The sequence below is a fragment of the Nipponia nippon genome, unplaced genomic scaffold, assembly GCF_047370975.1.
Source record: "Nipponia nippon isolate SJK-2023a ecotype South Korea unplaced genomic scaffold, ASM4737097v1 scaffold_9, whole genome shotgun sequence".
Taxonomy (NCBI): Eukaryota; Metazoa; Chordata; class Aves; order Pelecaniformes; family Threskiornithidae; genus Nipponia; species Nipponia nippon.
Window position 1 is genome coordinate 25,636,159 of NW_028262413.1, and position 15,386 is coordinate 25,651,544.

At 56.8% G+C, this 15,386-nt stretch overlaps 4 non-coding genes across 4 annotated transcripts; 3 read left to right on the forward strand and 1 right to left on the reverse strand.

Annotated features, from left to right (window-relative positions):
* Positions 1-5,154: 5,154 nt before the first annotated feature.
* TRNAG-UCC (transfer RNA glycine (anticodon UCC)) lies at positions 5,155-5,226 on the reverse strand. Its single transcript has one exon. It is a non-coding gene; the product is annotated as a tRNA-Gly (tRNA).
* Positions 5,227-10,004: 4,778 nt separating this feature from the next.
* Positions 10,005-10,086, forward strand: TRNAS-AGA (transfer RNA serine (anticodon AGA)). Its single transcript has one exon. It is a non-coding gene; the product is annotated as a tRNA-Ser (tRNA).
* A 2,906-nt stretch (positions 10,087-12,992) lies between these two features.
* TRNAM-CAU (transfer RNA methionine (anticodon CAU)) lies at positions 12,993-13,064 on the forward strand. The gene has a single exon. It is a non-coding gene; the product is annotated as a tRNA-Met (tRNA).
* Positions 13,065-14,318: 1,254 nt separating this feature from the next.
* Positions 14,319-14,390, forward strand: TRNAG-UCC (transfer RNA glycine (anticodon UCC)). The gene has a single exon. It is a non-coding gene; the product is annotated as a tRNA-Gly (tRNA).
* Positions 14,391-15,386: the final 996 nt, after the last annotated feature.

Sequence of the window (15,386 nt, forward strand, 5' to 3'; positions counted from 1 at the left end):
CCATGAGTGGATTGAGAGCAGCCGGGCGGGGAAGGACTTGGGGGTACTGGTAGATGAAAAACTGAATATGAGCTGGCAGCGCACGCTTGCGGCCCAGAAAGCCAGTCATATCCTGGGCTGCATCAAAAGAAGCGTGGCTAGCAGGTCGAGGGAGGTGATTCTCCCCCCTACACCACTCTCGTGAGACCACACCTGGAATACCGTGTTCAGCTCCAGGGCGCCCAGCATAAGAAAGAGATGGACCTCCTCGAGTGGGTGCAGAGGAGGGCCACAAGGATGATCAAGGGGTTGGAGCACCTGCCCTAGGGGGACAGGCTGAGAGAGCTGGTGTGGTTTAGCCTAGAGAAGAGAAGGTTCCCAAGAGACCTTCAGCAAAGATGGGGAGGGACTCTTTATCAGAGAGTGCAGGGATAGGACGAAGAGTAATGGCTTAAAACTGAAAGAGGGTAGATTTAGATTAGGTATTAGGAAGAAATTGTTTCCTGGGAGGGTGGTGAGACAGTGGAACAAGTCATCCAGAGAAGTTGCGGTTGCCCCCTCCCTGGCAGTGTTCAAGCCAGGCTGGATGGGGCTTTGAGCAACCTGATCTAGTGGAAGGTATCCCTGCCCATGGCAACGGCATTGGAACTAGATGATCTTTAGGCGCCCTTCCAACCCAAAACCATTCTATGCTTCATTCTACAATTCTAGGTGGTATGAAGTGGGAGAAAAACATTTTGAGTGAAAGAGACAAGGGCTTAATCACCAGCGAGGCCTCGGCAAGCGGCAACTACTAGGTGTTTAGATGCTTCATGAGCGAGGAATGTTTGGGGCCCCATGGGGCACGCGGGACACAGCATAAAAGCCTGTGCTGCTCCAGGCTCTGCATCCTCCTCTTTTGCCTCCCTTTCCTCGAGGAACGAGGTAAGCCTGAGTCTGCTCCGTCTTTCTCTGTGGGCTGAGCTGCTGTCATGGTGGCTACTCAGGCTGATACTTGGGCTGCCTCAGCTTGGCCTTGCAATAGAACTGTTGAAGGGCTGTCACCTCTTGCCCTTTTGGTGGAGGTGGCTGGGGAGAGGTGGGAAGAGGGGGGTTCTTTCAAGCAGAACGGCGTCAATGGGGCTCCGCTGCAAGGAGGTCTGCCCACCAGAATTACTGCCTAAGGCAGGTGGTCTCTAACCAAACGGACAAGCGCATCCAGTGCCTTCTGCAATGCAGCAACGTTTGTTCTGGAGATGGGCTATGATCAGTCTTTCCACAGGTGCTTTAAACCCCCTGTGCTGGCTCCTATCCCACAAGCGGGTCAGCCTTCCTGTGCTGTGGAGCTCGGAGGGCACGATGAGTGCTGTGGCAGCTGTAGGCACAGTGTGTGTTTTTAAAACAAAGAGCGTCCACAGAGAGAGCTGAGGAAAAGAAAGACAGACTGATACTGAGGTTCGTGCTCCCTCCTTGCTCTGTGTTTCAGCTTTGCCTCCCTCACTGAGAGATGTCTTGCTTCAGACCCTGTCTCCCACCGCCCTGTGGGGCTTCTGGCCCAACCCCACTTGCAAGCAGCTGCAGTGAGCCCTGTGTCGCCCGCTGCGCCGACTCGACGGTGGCCATCCAGGCCTCCCCGGTGGTGGTGACCCTGCCGGGCCCCATCCTCACCTCTTTCCCTCAGAGCACAGCTGTGGGATCCTCTCTGTCAGCTGCTGTTGGGAGCTCCCTCAGCGCCGCGGGGGTTCCCATCTCTTCTGGGGGCTCCCTTGGTCTGGGGGGGTCAGGGCTGTGTCTGCCTCCCCCTCGCTGCAGTCTGAACTGCTGAAGCCGGCGGATCATCCCGTTCGGAGCAGGAAGGAAGACGGGGACCCTGCAGCAGCAGGAGCGTGGCCACGGCTTGCAGATGGGCTGGGTGTCCGCATCCCACCTGGCAGGAGGGACCTGTGCCCGCTGCTCCTCGCTGCACGGCAGGCCTCGCCGTGCCTCCTCTGGCTCTGCTTTGCTCTGGGCTCCTTGAGAAAGGGCTCGTTCTCTTCTGCTTTGCTGAACCTCCTGCTGACGGGGGGGAGGGTGCCGGAGTTAGGGACTGCTCTTGGTGGGCTGGGATTGCCAGCAGCGAGAGCAGAACGGGGAGAGGCAAGCGCTTTGCCTGGAGCTTGTTGTTGGGAAATGGGCCGTTCTCCATGCCTCCCTGAACCCTGCAGACGTGTTTCTTGGTCTCTGTTCTGTGCCACTGCAGTTGCTCCTTCTCATTAAAGACTTTGTGCAGCATAGCTGGAGACTGGTGCTGGTTTGTTCTTCTCCCCCTTCCGTTAGCCACCTGCTCTGCAAGGAAGAGGGAGAACCTGCTCTCTCCCATGACAGGAGCCTCCGATGCTGCTCCTCCCTTTGGGACACTGCAGGGAGGACACTTTGTGTCCCCCTTACAAGCTTCAGTGGGAAGCCGAGATCTCCCAGAGCTCCCCAGAACCTGGGAGCTGCAGCTCAGGCCAGGCTGACCCACACAGGAGGCCAGGCCGCTCCTGGGCCCTGCACTCCCGAGCTCTGTCTGGCTGAGGGCAGGCCTTGGCAAGCCAGACAGCCCCCTTCACACAGCAGAAGACTGCAGCCAGGTGTGCCCCCTCACCTTCTCTTCTCCAGGCTGAACAAGCCCGGCTCCCTCAGCAGCTCCCTCAATCACCACGTGCTCCGGCATGCTCTCATACCACCTTGTGCATGTCCCCTCTTCCTCTTCCCACGTGCACAGGAAGACCTCTTCTATGGCTCACACTTCCTGACTGCGGTCCTTCCGAAAAATGCCACCAGTGCTCAGGCAACCTGTGGTGGGATGGCGTGAGGCTGTCTCTGTCCTGTCAGCGGCGTTGGAGAGAAATGCCCCAGAGCCTGCAATGTCCCTGTTGGCCTCTTACTTGTGGGCCTTTACTCCCACCTACCCCTGTTCCTACTGGTGCTGTCCACGTTTGCTGGTGAGGAACCGCCAGCTCAGGGAAACTTTGTGGGTTGAAATCCTGCTGGTCAATGCCACATCCTAGATTGGCACCTATAGAATGTGCCACTGGGCCTGAAAGAGGGAAGGATGCATCTCAGGAGCCCTCCAGCTTCGGGAGCAGAGGGCAGAGGGGCTCCCAGGTGACTAACGAGAGGGAAAAGTTGCCCCAGTCTCCAAAAAAGGGGAAAAAGGACTACCTGGGGAACCAAGGAAAGGTGATGATAAACTGGAGCAAGTTCAGCGGAGGATTCGTAGGATAGTCAGGGGCCGGGGGCTCTGGCCTTGTGAGGAGAGGCTGAGGACCCAAGGCGTGCTTAGCTGGGAGAAGAAAAGGCTTTGCGGGGATCTAATAGGAGCCTCCCAGTGCCTACAAGGAGGCTACTGAGATGGCTGGCAGATGAGAGCTGACGGTCAGAAATTGAACAGGCAGTTTGTGACTGGCTAGAGGAACAAAAAGGATCACCCAGAGGGTGCCAAAGCAAGGGAACAGGGGTCCAGAGAGGCTGTGAAATGTCTGTCCTCAAGGTATTTTATGACCCGAGAGGACAGAGCACTGATCAGCTGGTGTGAGCCTGCTTGGAGCAGGAGGATGCACTCTCTGACTGCCTGAAATGCCTTCCAACCAGAAGAGTTGTTGGAGGATAAGGTGGAAGCAGGGAGAGAGCATTTTGTGGGTGAATGTTTGAAGAATGTCCCATGATCCACATTTTAGGTGAGAGGCATGCAGAATGTGAGTTTTGCAGGGGAGAGTGGAAAAGTGGAATTTCTGTTCTAGGCGTAGCTACCTGCAACTGGTGGCCACATGGGTATGCCCATTTCTTCTTCTTCAGGAGCTGGGACTGCAGCAAGACATAGTCAGCAGGCTGAGCAGAACCCCCAGCGGAGAGAGAAGGAGGCCAAGAGAGAGAAGCCATGAAGGAGGCCACCCGTAGAGAAGAGCCTGCCACAAGCGGGACTTGAACCCATGTCTCCCTGGGAGACGGGAACCTGAATGCAGTGCCTTAGACTGCGCGGACATCCTGACCTCCTGCTGCTGCTGCTGCTGCTGCTGCTGCTGCTGCTCCCCCACAGCTGCCAGAGCCAGCCCAGCTCAGCCAGCCTCCTCCGGGCACTGCTGCAGGGGGAGCTGGCTCCAGGGAGCACCCTTGCCCTGCTCCCACCAAGGGCTGCTGACAGGCAACCGCAGCTCCTACACGCACTTCCGACCACACAGTACCCAGCACGGGGACAGCGTCTCGCAAGGCCAAGGCAATCCTTCATGGGAGCAAGCAACAGAACTGTCAGCAAACTATGACTCTGCACATGCCGACACCTGGTCAGTGGGCTCCAGGCCCAGGTCTGCCTTTCCCATGACTTCCTCCATTCCCTCACGATATGGTGAGCCAAGCACTTGGACGGCAGTGCTGCCTCGTGGGTGGTTCCTGGGGCAACAAGGGTGCTTCCTTCTTCCCTGCACGGGGCCTGGAAGGCTGGGCAAGGAGGGCTCTGCCACACCAACCCCTGGGGGAATGCTGTGCCGGTCTCAAGGAGTCAGTGTGTGGGAAAGGGGCTGGAGGGTCAAGGAGAAAGGACAGGAGATGCGCCGAGGGCTGAGCAATGGCTGAGCTCCGGTTCCTGTGGGGAAGCGGCTCGCTTACTGCCCATGGTGCAGAGGAAGGAGGGCACAGCTCTGTCTGTGGCTGAGCTCCGGTTCCTGTGGGGAAGAGGCTCGCTTACTGCCCATGGTGCAGAGGAAGGAGGGCACAGCTCTGTCTGGGACTTGTTGAGCTTCACGGAAGGAGCTAGACTGCAAGGCATCTCAGCAGGTCACTAGTCCAAATGCCTGCTCAAAGCAGGGCTAGCCCCAAAGCTAGAGCAGGCTGCTCAGTGCCTGAGCCCCATTGAAACTTGAGTGGGATACCCCGGCACGGAGAATCCCACAGTTCTCTGGGCACCTGCTCCAGTGCTTCAACGCTCCCTGAGAATCTCTGCATGGTGCAGAGCAGCCCCCTCAGCCTGCTTTTGCCAAGGCGGGCCTTGCTAAAAGCCCGGCCTGTGTCTGCTGGGCTAGGAGGTGCCCAGAGGCCTGGCCATGAGGCAAGGCTGCAGGGGGAGTCAAGGGGAGCGGCTCGACCACCCTACGGCAGCTGCACTTGCTGAGGGAAGCTGGGCTCTTTTGGCGCAGGAGAGGCAAGGCCCTGTGGAGCCCCGCTGAAGAAAAGTTTCCCTGCGTTGGCCAGGAATCGAACCCGGGTCAACTGCTTGGAAGGCAGCTATGCTCACCACTATACCACCAACGCACCTCCAGCAGCCCACATCCAGCGTGCGTGTGGGGGTGCGGGTGGGGGTGTGCGCGCACGCTTCTCTGTGTGTGAGATGTTGGCTAGGGAAACGCGAGCTGCTGCGTGCTGGTAATGGTGCCGCTCCCCATCGGCGTTTATGCGTGTGCCAGCTGTGCATGCCCTGTGCAAGCGTACCTGTGTTTGTGTGTATGTACCTGTGGTGGTTTAAGCACAGACGAACACCCACCCACTTGCTCACGCCTTTCCCCACCCTCGGGGGATGCAGAGCCCTGAAAACAGGATGAGAAAACTCATGGGTCAAGATAAACACAGGGACAAGGCCTAGCAAAAATTGTTGCAGGTGAATCAGGCTTGGTTTGGGGACAATTAATTTCTTGCCAATCAAGACAGATTCACGCAGTGAGAAACAACAAGACAAACCTAAAACAGCGCCTTTCCTCTCCCCTGTCCCGGGCTCAACTTGACTCCTTCACACCACACTCCTTTAGCTGCCCAAGTGGCATGCTGATGGCTCAGCTGTGTCGTGCGTTGGGTCCACTGTGGAGCTGGAACTGGCTGTGTCTGACACAGGGCAGCCCCTTACCTTGTCTCACAGGGGCCACCCTGCAGCACCCCCTCTCCCCTCCACTACCAACACCTAGGCACATATAGCCAATACGGTGCCCTTTGGGAATACCGTAGGGCATAACATTGAGCTAACACAGGTCTCCCTCTGCCCCAGACAGAGGCACATTCACGCTGTCCCAGGCTAACGTGTGCTGGCATAATGTGCCCTTTGGTTGAATTAAAAAGGCACAGCAACTAGCCTGGATTTCTTCTTAGGCACCGGATATGTCCATATCTTGTACACTTGCCTAGTGTACATCAGCTCGGCAATCGGTGAGTGAAAAGCGGGCAATGCTAGGGTAACGATTCTCTACCCTGTCGTATAATGTGCAAGTAGGCCAGGTGGATCGTTTCTAGCAGAGGTTTCTTGGCCTATATAACTTGGTTGGATACGAGCATCTGCCACATGCCACGCTGCATGCCCATAAGTAATTTGTTTTGCAGGACTCTACCCATTACCTGTTCCTGGGCTGACAGCCATTTCTTGACCCCGTCCTACCCACCTGCTCTCAGGCAGACCTGTGGTTGGCTGTCAGGACCAGCCAACCCTACCCGTGTGCCCAGAAGCCCATCTGGAAAGGCAGCCCCCACTCTCTACATACAGGGAAGAGGCAACTTTTGACAGCGTCATTCCCCGTGGGTTCTCATATTGCTCTGTGATTGCCTGACAACCATTTTGGACACCATCATGCCTGCGTGTTCTCAGTGGCACTCTGTTCTGTGCCACTGCATTTGCTCCTTCTCATTAAAGACTTTGTGCAGCGTAGCTGGAGACTGGTGCTGGTTTGTTCTTCTCCCCCCTCAGCTAGCCACCTGCTCTGCAAGGAAGAGCAACTGGACTCTGTCCCGAGCTCTACCGCCAGTTGAGGGTGGAGCTCCAATGCACCAAAAATAAGCAAGCGGGCAAGAGAAAGACCAAAAAGCCTCGGGAAATGGAGTGTGAGTCTGTAACCCAGTCATCACGGCCCTGTGGTATCTCTGAGCGTCACCCTTGAGTACCACCATGGAAAGCATTCAAGAGCTAACATAATTTCTTCTGCCAGTGCACCCAGTGTGTCTTGCACGTACGCTCAGGAAGCAGTGACTTTTCACTGCCTGCCCTGAGTACCCCCTGACAGAGGACAGAAGCAGGCTTATGAACTGGGCAGAGGTGACAACACTTCTGAGGCCGCAGGAAATAACGGACACGCGTGCTCAGCTGAGTTGTGGAGGGTGCCTTCAGAAACATGCTGGGACAACTTGCCTTTCTGAGCCTGAATCTCAGCCAGAGCCCTGGCATTTGGAAGTCAGGTTTTATAGCTCCTTTCCTTTTGGTGATGCACCTTGCTGCTCACAGTTGTTTTGGAGGAAAAAAGCACCTAAGCTGCTCAGCAGTAAACCAAGGCCCCCTACATGCAAGCGTGCAGCGAAGCACAAAGCGAGATCCAGTGTCGCTGCTTAGTCTCCCAGATGATGCATTACTCTCCTCAACACTGCGCCACCAAAGCCTCTCAGCAGTCATTGCTGCTTAAGGTGCATCGGCTCTGGGGCAGGTGCACGTCTTCCCCTGACTGAATGCTGTTGCTTCCGCTTTCTCTCTTGGACTAATCTGCTTCCGGAAGCAAGTGGAAAGCCTTCTGCAAAGTTTCCTTCCTCTGCAGGAGACCTGGACATCGGCATGCCAGGTGCCTTCATAGGGACTCCATGGGTGTCGCTGTGTGGCTGATTCCACCTCCTGCACAGCTAGGGCTCTGTCCGCCCTGCCAAAGGGACACTGAGGTGATCAAGGACTTGGCTCATCTGTCATACAAGGACAGGCTGGGAGAGCTGGGGTTGGTTAGCCTGGGGAAGGGAAGGCTGAGGTGGCATCTTAGGCGTCTGTCTAAACAGCTGGGATGGGAGGGTGGACAGGCAGAGTAAAGAAGAGAGCGCCATCCTTTTGTCAGTGGTGCCCAGTGAGAGGGCAAGAGGCGATGGACAGAGGTGGAAATACAAGAAATGTCACACATAGTAACCCTGTTTTACTGTGAGGGTGGTCAGTGTCCCCACTGGTCAGATGTGAATGTTAATACAGACCTTTTGATAGGTCCTCTCAATTGTTGTTCGCAATCTTCATATGAAAAACAGCCATTGCAATTCGCCGTTTCATTGGTGCTGTGGAAATAAACTCAGGGGATGGGTACGGAGTGGAAAGGAGGAAAGCGCTGGTTTTCAGGTCTGGACGTAGGCAGTGTGACTGCAAGGTGGGGTTAGGGTGGGCATTTCAGTAGGGAACGGAGCAGGCGCAGCCACGATCCCCCTCTTTGTAGTTCCACCGACTTGTAGCATTGCTGACGACAGAGTGCGAGTCTGTAAATACTGTGCTAACACAACCCCCCCCATACAACCCTGAGAGCACAGCAAAGAACGTTGTTTTTTTCTTTAAGCAACCTTGGAATCGGAGGCTTAGGAAGCTTCGTCCCCTTCAGGTAGAAAGTCTTGTTGAGAGAGGCTCCTTGTGTTTCCCTCGGCCCACAGGCCATAAGCTGCGAAAAAAATGAGGGTGCCTCAGTTCTCAGCTACCAGGAATATCATTAAACCCAGTTCCAGTAACCTTCAGGATGCCTCTGCAATGCCGGATCCTGGACGGGGTAGGTCAGCATCTCCAGGGTGACTTCAGATCAGACAGACAGGCCTTTGAGCCAATAGACCTCCTCCCACCGCACTCCAAAATTGCATAGGTGGCCTCATGAAGCACAGTCTGTGCCCTGGTGACTACCTAGGCATTGTTGATCTTCATTTGTACCCTGCCACAGCAGCATGCTTTTCCTGCCAGTTGCAGCTAGCAGCACCACCAGTTCCAGGACTAAAATGCCTCTCTCCTGGCTCCTGCACCAGCACCGCAGTCTGAAGCCCAGCCTGCAGCCCTCCCTGCAGGCAGAAAGCACAGGTCTCAGTTGGTCTCAAGGCTACAGGGAGGCGAGGGGAATGGCTTGAACCCTCAGGGGAAAGCTGGGTGGTATTTCAGCAGGAGAGGCTACCTGCAGAAGATATAAGGCACCCTGGAGCCAGGCTGAAGAGACGTCTGCCAGCATTGGCCAGGAATAGAAACGGGATCCACTGCTTGGAAGGCAGCTCCGCTCAGCACTATACCACCAACGCACCTGTGGGCAGCGCTGCCTCCTGCTCCTCCAGATCAGAGCCTGGCCTGCCTCCTGCTCCTCCACTTCACACATTGGCTGACCTCCTCCTTCCAGCACCACCCGCCCCCACTTCCTCAAGTCACTCCTCATGCTCAGCCTCTCGACTGCAGCCACCTCCTACCCTTGCTCTGCATGCAGACACGCACTGCCACATGTACTACCTCCGTACCAACTACTCAACGCCATTTCCCAATAAGTCCTGCTCCAGAGCCAAAAGGGAACAGGAGCTACTTTCATCTAGTGATGGAAATGATCAGTTTTGCAGGCCGCTTGGTATTTTAGTCCATGTTCAGGAATTGGACAATGCTGGCCGGAGCTGGAAAAAGACCTAGACACTCCTGTTCCACAAAAACAAAGTCTCTCCTATCTCCCTTTAAGTCATCCACACCTCCCATTTATTCTCCCTTTCCCGTCCACACTTTTCCTCAGCCAGGCTCCACCTTGCCCTTTCCATAGATCTCTCCCACTCTTGCAAACCGTTCCCTCTACACACCCACAACCTGCACGGCAGTTGTGGGTTTTGTTCAAGGGTTGACACCACCTTACGTCCCCAAGAGGCTGGAGGTGTTGCCAGGAGGTCACCATCTTCCCTGCAGGAGCGTCTCCACCCTAGTGCTCACAGCAGGCTTGGAGTCCCCCTCAGATAAATTTGAGAAGCAAGGCGGGGTCTAATAGCCCACCCCACAGTCACGGCCATCCCTGGTTGCCTCCACACAGCAGCCTTCATTTCTTCCCTGGGAGCAGATGAGATGCCGTCTTGGGAGCGAAAACATCCCCCATGGCAGGATATCCCAGATGCCCGGCTGAGGACAAGGCGCTGGGAGCTGCAGCTGTAGCCCCTGGGGTTACGCCCCTCAAGGGCTCTGGAAGCCTGGCACCAGGTGCCCGTCATGCTCAGTGGAGGTCTGAACCGCAGGGCTTTGCATGAGGCCTGGCCTTGAAACTGCCAGGGAGGCAGGCGTCGTTGCAGAGGGCCTATGATCAGCAGGTCAGAGAGGGCTGGAGCAGGTAGTTGTGGCCGAGTGGTGAAGGCGATGGACTAGAAATCCATTGGGGTTTCCCCGCGCAGGTTCGAATCCTGCCAACTACGGCGCGCAGTCGCCTTTTGGGCTGCCTGCAGTTGACCCCACTGCAGCTGTGGGGCTCAGCTCCACACTGTACGTGGTGCCCAGGGAGACAGCAAAACCCCCTTGCCTACTGCACTTGTCCTCGCCCCTCCCCCCCCAAATTCCTGGATTAATGGGAAATTCTGCTCCCATTGACAAGGTGGGCAAGTCGGGGGAAGGGAACGGACCAGTGCTGAGTATGGGCCGTGATAAGGGGTCCACTGTTGGTGGTTGTTGAGCAGAACTTAAGAGCCTGGTCTCGCTCTGACATCCCAAGCAGCACAGCGTCACCAGCTGTCTTCCCTACACCTGAAACTACAGCAGCTCACCTCCAAAGAGAGCTTCCACAACATGGCCCTCATTGCTAACAAAGCAGGGAAGACACCTCATGGATCTGAGATCTTGCCAGCACTCACAAAGCGCCCCTCACTTTAGGTGTCACGAAGGCAGGCAGACCGGTGTGGAGCAGCAAGCAAGTGGGGGAACAGCAAGAAGGGGACAGCACTGACTATGACCTACAGAAGAGGTCCTTCTGTGCATACATGGGCCGCAGTGCTAACGATGAAGTGAAGACACGTCATAGGTCTGAGATCTTGTCTGGGGTTCTGGGGGTATTCTGCCTGACCCCTCCCCAGCCCTTGCACACATGGACAAGCTTTCGCAAGGGGCTTTCCAAATTTAACCTAAGGATGAGATGATGAGGGGTGGGTTTCTCCTGTCTCCGCCTCTTCTGGGAAAGATGTGGAAGTGCAAAAGAGGACATGGTGGTGACTGTGGCATCAGGAGACCATCCCCTGCCATCACAGACCCTCATGGGTGGGACAGAAAAGAGCTGGAGGCTTCCCAGAGGGCTTCTTTCAGTCCCTTACCCAGCTGCTCCCAACAGAGCAGCAGCAGAGGAGGAGCTGCCGGTAGCCTGCCTGGATGGTGCAGCATCTTAAGGAAAAGGGAAACCCTGACGGTTGGTTGCTGGTGCATTGTCCGTTCCCCGCAGCCGTTCCACTGTGGGTGAGGGAAGCATTGCAAGGGAAGAAGCAGCTCAGAGAGATTGTCAGTATGAATGGAGAAGGAAAGGGGCCAATGGAGAGGGCACCTGGAGCTGTGCCAGGGACCTCTTGATCTGCAGTGAAATACCTTCCGCTGAGCAATAGCCCCTGCAGCACGCAGGCTGGGGCCACACTCCCCATGCTCATGTCTGCACCCACTTGCCAGCCATCTCCATCCCGCTTTTGCTTGTCTCCTCTACCTGGTTGCTGCATTCTCTGGCCTGCGGATGGGACAGGAAACGAGCAGACAGAGCCCAAAAATGCAGGCCACAGCAGTGCCACCTCATCCCTCACCCTCACCAGGAGGCTCTACCAGCTCAGGCTGCCCAGAGCCTTCCTGGGATGCCTTGCAGCATTTAAGACTGGCCACCACCCAGTCCAGCTGGGCCAGCCCTGCCCTGTGGTGACTGGGAACCACCTCCACCTCCAGCAGTGTTGGGCAGGACAGGAATGGCACCAGGCATGGAGAGGAGGGGTTGGGGATTTTCTCTGGCTCTCTTGGCACCCTGCATGGTGGCGGGGGCAGCAGCTGGCTGTCTGGGAGCAGCAAGGGCGGGGCTGTGCCAGGAGGGAGGACAAGCCGGGAGCTCTGTAGGAGTACAGCGCAGCACGGGCAGGGCAAGGCCCTCCCAGCTGGTATGAAAGGCAAGGCGCTAACTGCTATGCAATTTGTCTGCCTCCTTGGCCAGCAAAGAACTGACTTTTACGCCGGGCACAGTCCCCCAGCCCCCTGGGAGCTGAATTGCCAAGCAGGGTGGTGTAGAGAACCGCTAGTGCAAAACAACGAGATGTCTCAAACAGCCTTGGTGCTCAACGGCTGCTAAAACCACAACGTAGAGCAGCGGTCGCTAGGACTGCAGGACCGGACAGTACCAGGAGTGGGGCTGAGGGAGGGAGTCCTGCGAAGGTGGGACGGTCTTGCCTCGGCCCCACCCCCCCGCGGTCTATGAGGTGTCTTATTTCTCCCCACACATGGGGCCTGGGGGAGGGACCTGGTATCACTCCTCTTGGTTTGACTGGTTGCCCCTCTGAATTCGACTGGTATCTCTACCACTCCTGGAACCGGGACGAGAGAAGGTTCCAGAGGTCCCGAGACGGAAATCTATAAATAGGGAGTGAATACCCCCGTTGGCAGGTCCAGCGCTGCATCCAGGACTGGTGATTCTCCTCTTCTTTCCTCTTTCTCTCTCTCTCCCCCTCTCGCTTTCACTTCTCCTAAGGTTATTAAGTTGTTAAGGTTGTTAAATTGTGGTGGGGTACTGCACGGCCTACCTCAATTTCCCATAAAGCTGCATAGCTTAGCCGCATAGCCGGGGTAGACATAATCGCGAGAGGGCTGGCGAGCATCCAATATTCGTACTCGATACTTGTTTCTGTAGAAGCTTTCCATTAAAGTTGGTGTTTGCGTACGGACCTTGAGTGTTGGCTCACCTTAATCCACACCGAGGGGATTTGCGAATCTTAGTCACTCGCCCTCTTCCCCCAGGTGGGACGTGACAGGTTGCAGCCCTCATGAGCTCGCTGGAGAGCAGCTCCTCTCCGCCCTGCAAAGCAACAGGGCTGCCCTCTCGCGCCGGTGGTTCCCTTCAGCGCCCGCAGAGCCAGCCCGGGTGGTCAAAGAGAAAGTGCCCCTGCAGGGTTCTGCGCAGGAGGCGTGGGGAGAAGGACAAAGCAAGACCCTTGAGCTACCCACCACAGGCCCCAAGCAGGCAAAGTTTCCAGGGAGACAATTTTCCTGCGCAGGTGAGGTCACAGGTAAGAGGAAGGGAAGGAGGCAGGAGTGCTGGCAGTGCCAGGGAGCATCAGGCAGGGCTGCGGGAGGTCCCGGCCGAGGCGTTGGGGGGAGCAGAGTGGCGCAGCGGAAGCGTGCTGGGCCCATAACCCAGAGGTCGATGGATCGAAACCATTCTCTGCTAATTGCGCTTTTTTTTTTTTCCCCCCTGCGCCTGGCAGCTGCTGCCTCTCCCAGCAAGTTTTAACCTGCACTGCTGCAGCCCTCTGGGCACCCATGCCCACAGGCCTCCTGTTCCCTCAGCTCCTTCTCTCTGCCACTGCCGCCTTCTTTCTCCTTTGCCTTCTGAGGAGCCAGCACTCCCAAAGTGCCCCTCAGCAAGGCAGACGGGTGGGTGTGGAGCAGCAGGCGGAGCTCTCCCCAAAAGGCAGTGAGCGGCCCGGAGACACAGGTGTTTCTCCCTTCCCATCAGGCAGCTCAATCCCAACTTCCCAGCCACAAGCACAACCTCCAGGGATCTGCAGGTGGGGAGAAGGACAAGGCTGGTGCTATTTTGGCAAACACCAGTGCGATCAGCTTGACCATCTGGGGGTTTTCTCCATCCTAGTCTCTTTGCTGCCTTGCCCACGCGCAGGTCCAGCCAGGAGCAGGGCCGAGCAGGTATGCCCAATGGGCACCGTATTGGCTACATGTGGCTAGGTGGTGGTAGTGGAGGGGAGAGGGGGTGCTGCAGGGTGGCGGCCTCTCTGAGATAAGGTAAGGGGCACAGCCTGTTCCAGCTCCACAGTAGACCCAACGCACAACACAGCTGAGCCATCAGCAAAGGTTGTGGCCCCTCTGTGAAAACGTGTTCCGGGAGGGGCAGAAAGCACCAGACAGGGACAGGAGGAAGGAACAAAAAGAGTGAGAGAAAGCAGAGGGAAGATGCATGCCACTTGGGCAGCTAAAGGAGTGTGGTGTGAAGGAGTCAAGTTGAGCCCGGGACAGGGGAGAGGAAAGGCGCTGTTTTAGGTTTGTCTTGTTGTTTCTCACTGCGTGAATCTGTCTTGATTGGCAAGAAATTAATTGTCCCCAAACCAAGCCTGATTCACCTGCAACAATTTTTGCTAGGCCTTGTCCCTGTGTTTATCTTGACCCATGAGTTTTCTCATCCTGTTTTCAGGGCTCTGCATCCCCCGAGGGTGGGGAAAGGCGTGAGCAAGTGGGTGGGTGGGTGTTCGTCTGTGCTTAAACCACCACAGGTACATACACACAAACACAGGTACGCTTGCACAGGGCATGCACAGCTGGCACACGCATAAACGCCGATGGGGAGCGGCACCATTACCAGCACGCAGCAGCTCGCGTTTCCCTAGCCAACATCTCACACACAGAGAAGCGTGCGCGCACACCCCCACCCGCACCCCCACACGCACGCTGGATGTGGGCTGCTGGAGGTGCGTTGGTGGTATAGTGGTGAGCATAGCTGCCTTCCAAGCAGTTGACCCGGGTTCGATTCCTGGCCAACGCAGGGAAACTTTTCTTCAGCGGGGCTCCACAGGGCCTTGCCTCTCCTGCGCCAAAAGAGCCCAGCTTCCCTCAGCAAGTGCAGCTGCCGTAGGGTGGTCGAGCCGCTCCCCTTGACTCCCCCTGCAGCCTTGCCTCATGGCCAGGCCTCTGGGCACCTCCTAGCCCAGCAGACACAGGCCGGGCTTTTAGCAAGGCCCGCCTTGGCAAAAGCAGGCTGAGGGGGCTGCTCTGCACCATGCAGAGATTCTCAGGGAGCGTTGAAGCACTGGAGCAGGTGCCCAGAGAACTGTGGGATTCTCCGTGCCGGGGTATCCCACTCAAGTTTCAATGGGGCTCAGGCACTGAGCAGCCTGCTCTAGCTTTGGGGCTAGCCCTGCTTTGAGCAGGCATTTGGACTAGTGACCTGCTGAGATGCCTTGCAGTCTAGCTCCTTCCGTGAAGCTCAACAAGTCCCAGACAGAGCTGTGCCCTCCTTCCTCTGCACCATGGGCAGTAAGCGAGCCGCTTCCCCACAGGAACCGGAGCTCAGCCACAGACAGAGCTGTGCCCTCCTTCCTCTGCACCATGGGCAGTAAGCGAGCCGCTTCCCCACAGGAACCGGAGCTCAGCCATTGCTCAGCCCTCGGCGCATCTCCTGTCCTTTCTCCTTGACCCTCCAGCCCCTTTCCCACACACTGACTCCTTGAGACCGGCACAGCATTCCCCCAGGGGTTGGTGTGGCAGAGCCCTCCTTGCCCAGCCTTCCAGGCCCCGTGCAGGGAAGAAGGAAGCACCCTTGTTGCCCCAGGAACCACCCACGAGGCAGCACTGCCGTCCAAGTGCTTGGCTCACCATATCGTGAGGGAATGGAGGAAGTCATGGGAAAGGCAGACCTGGGCCTGGAGCCCACTGACCAGGTGTCGGCATGTGCAGAGTCATAGTTTGCTGACGGTTCTGTTGCTTGCTCCCATGAAGGATTGCCTTGGCCTTGCGAGACGCTGTCCCCGTGCTGGGTACT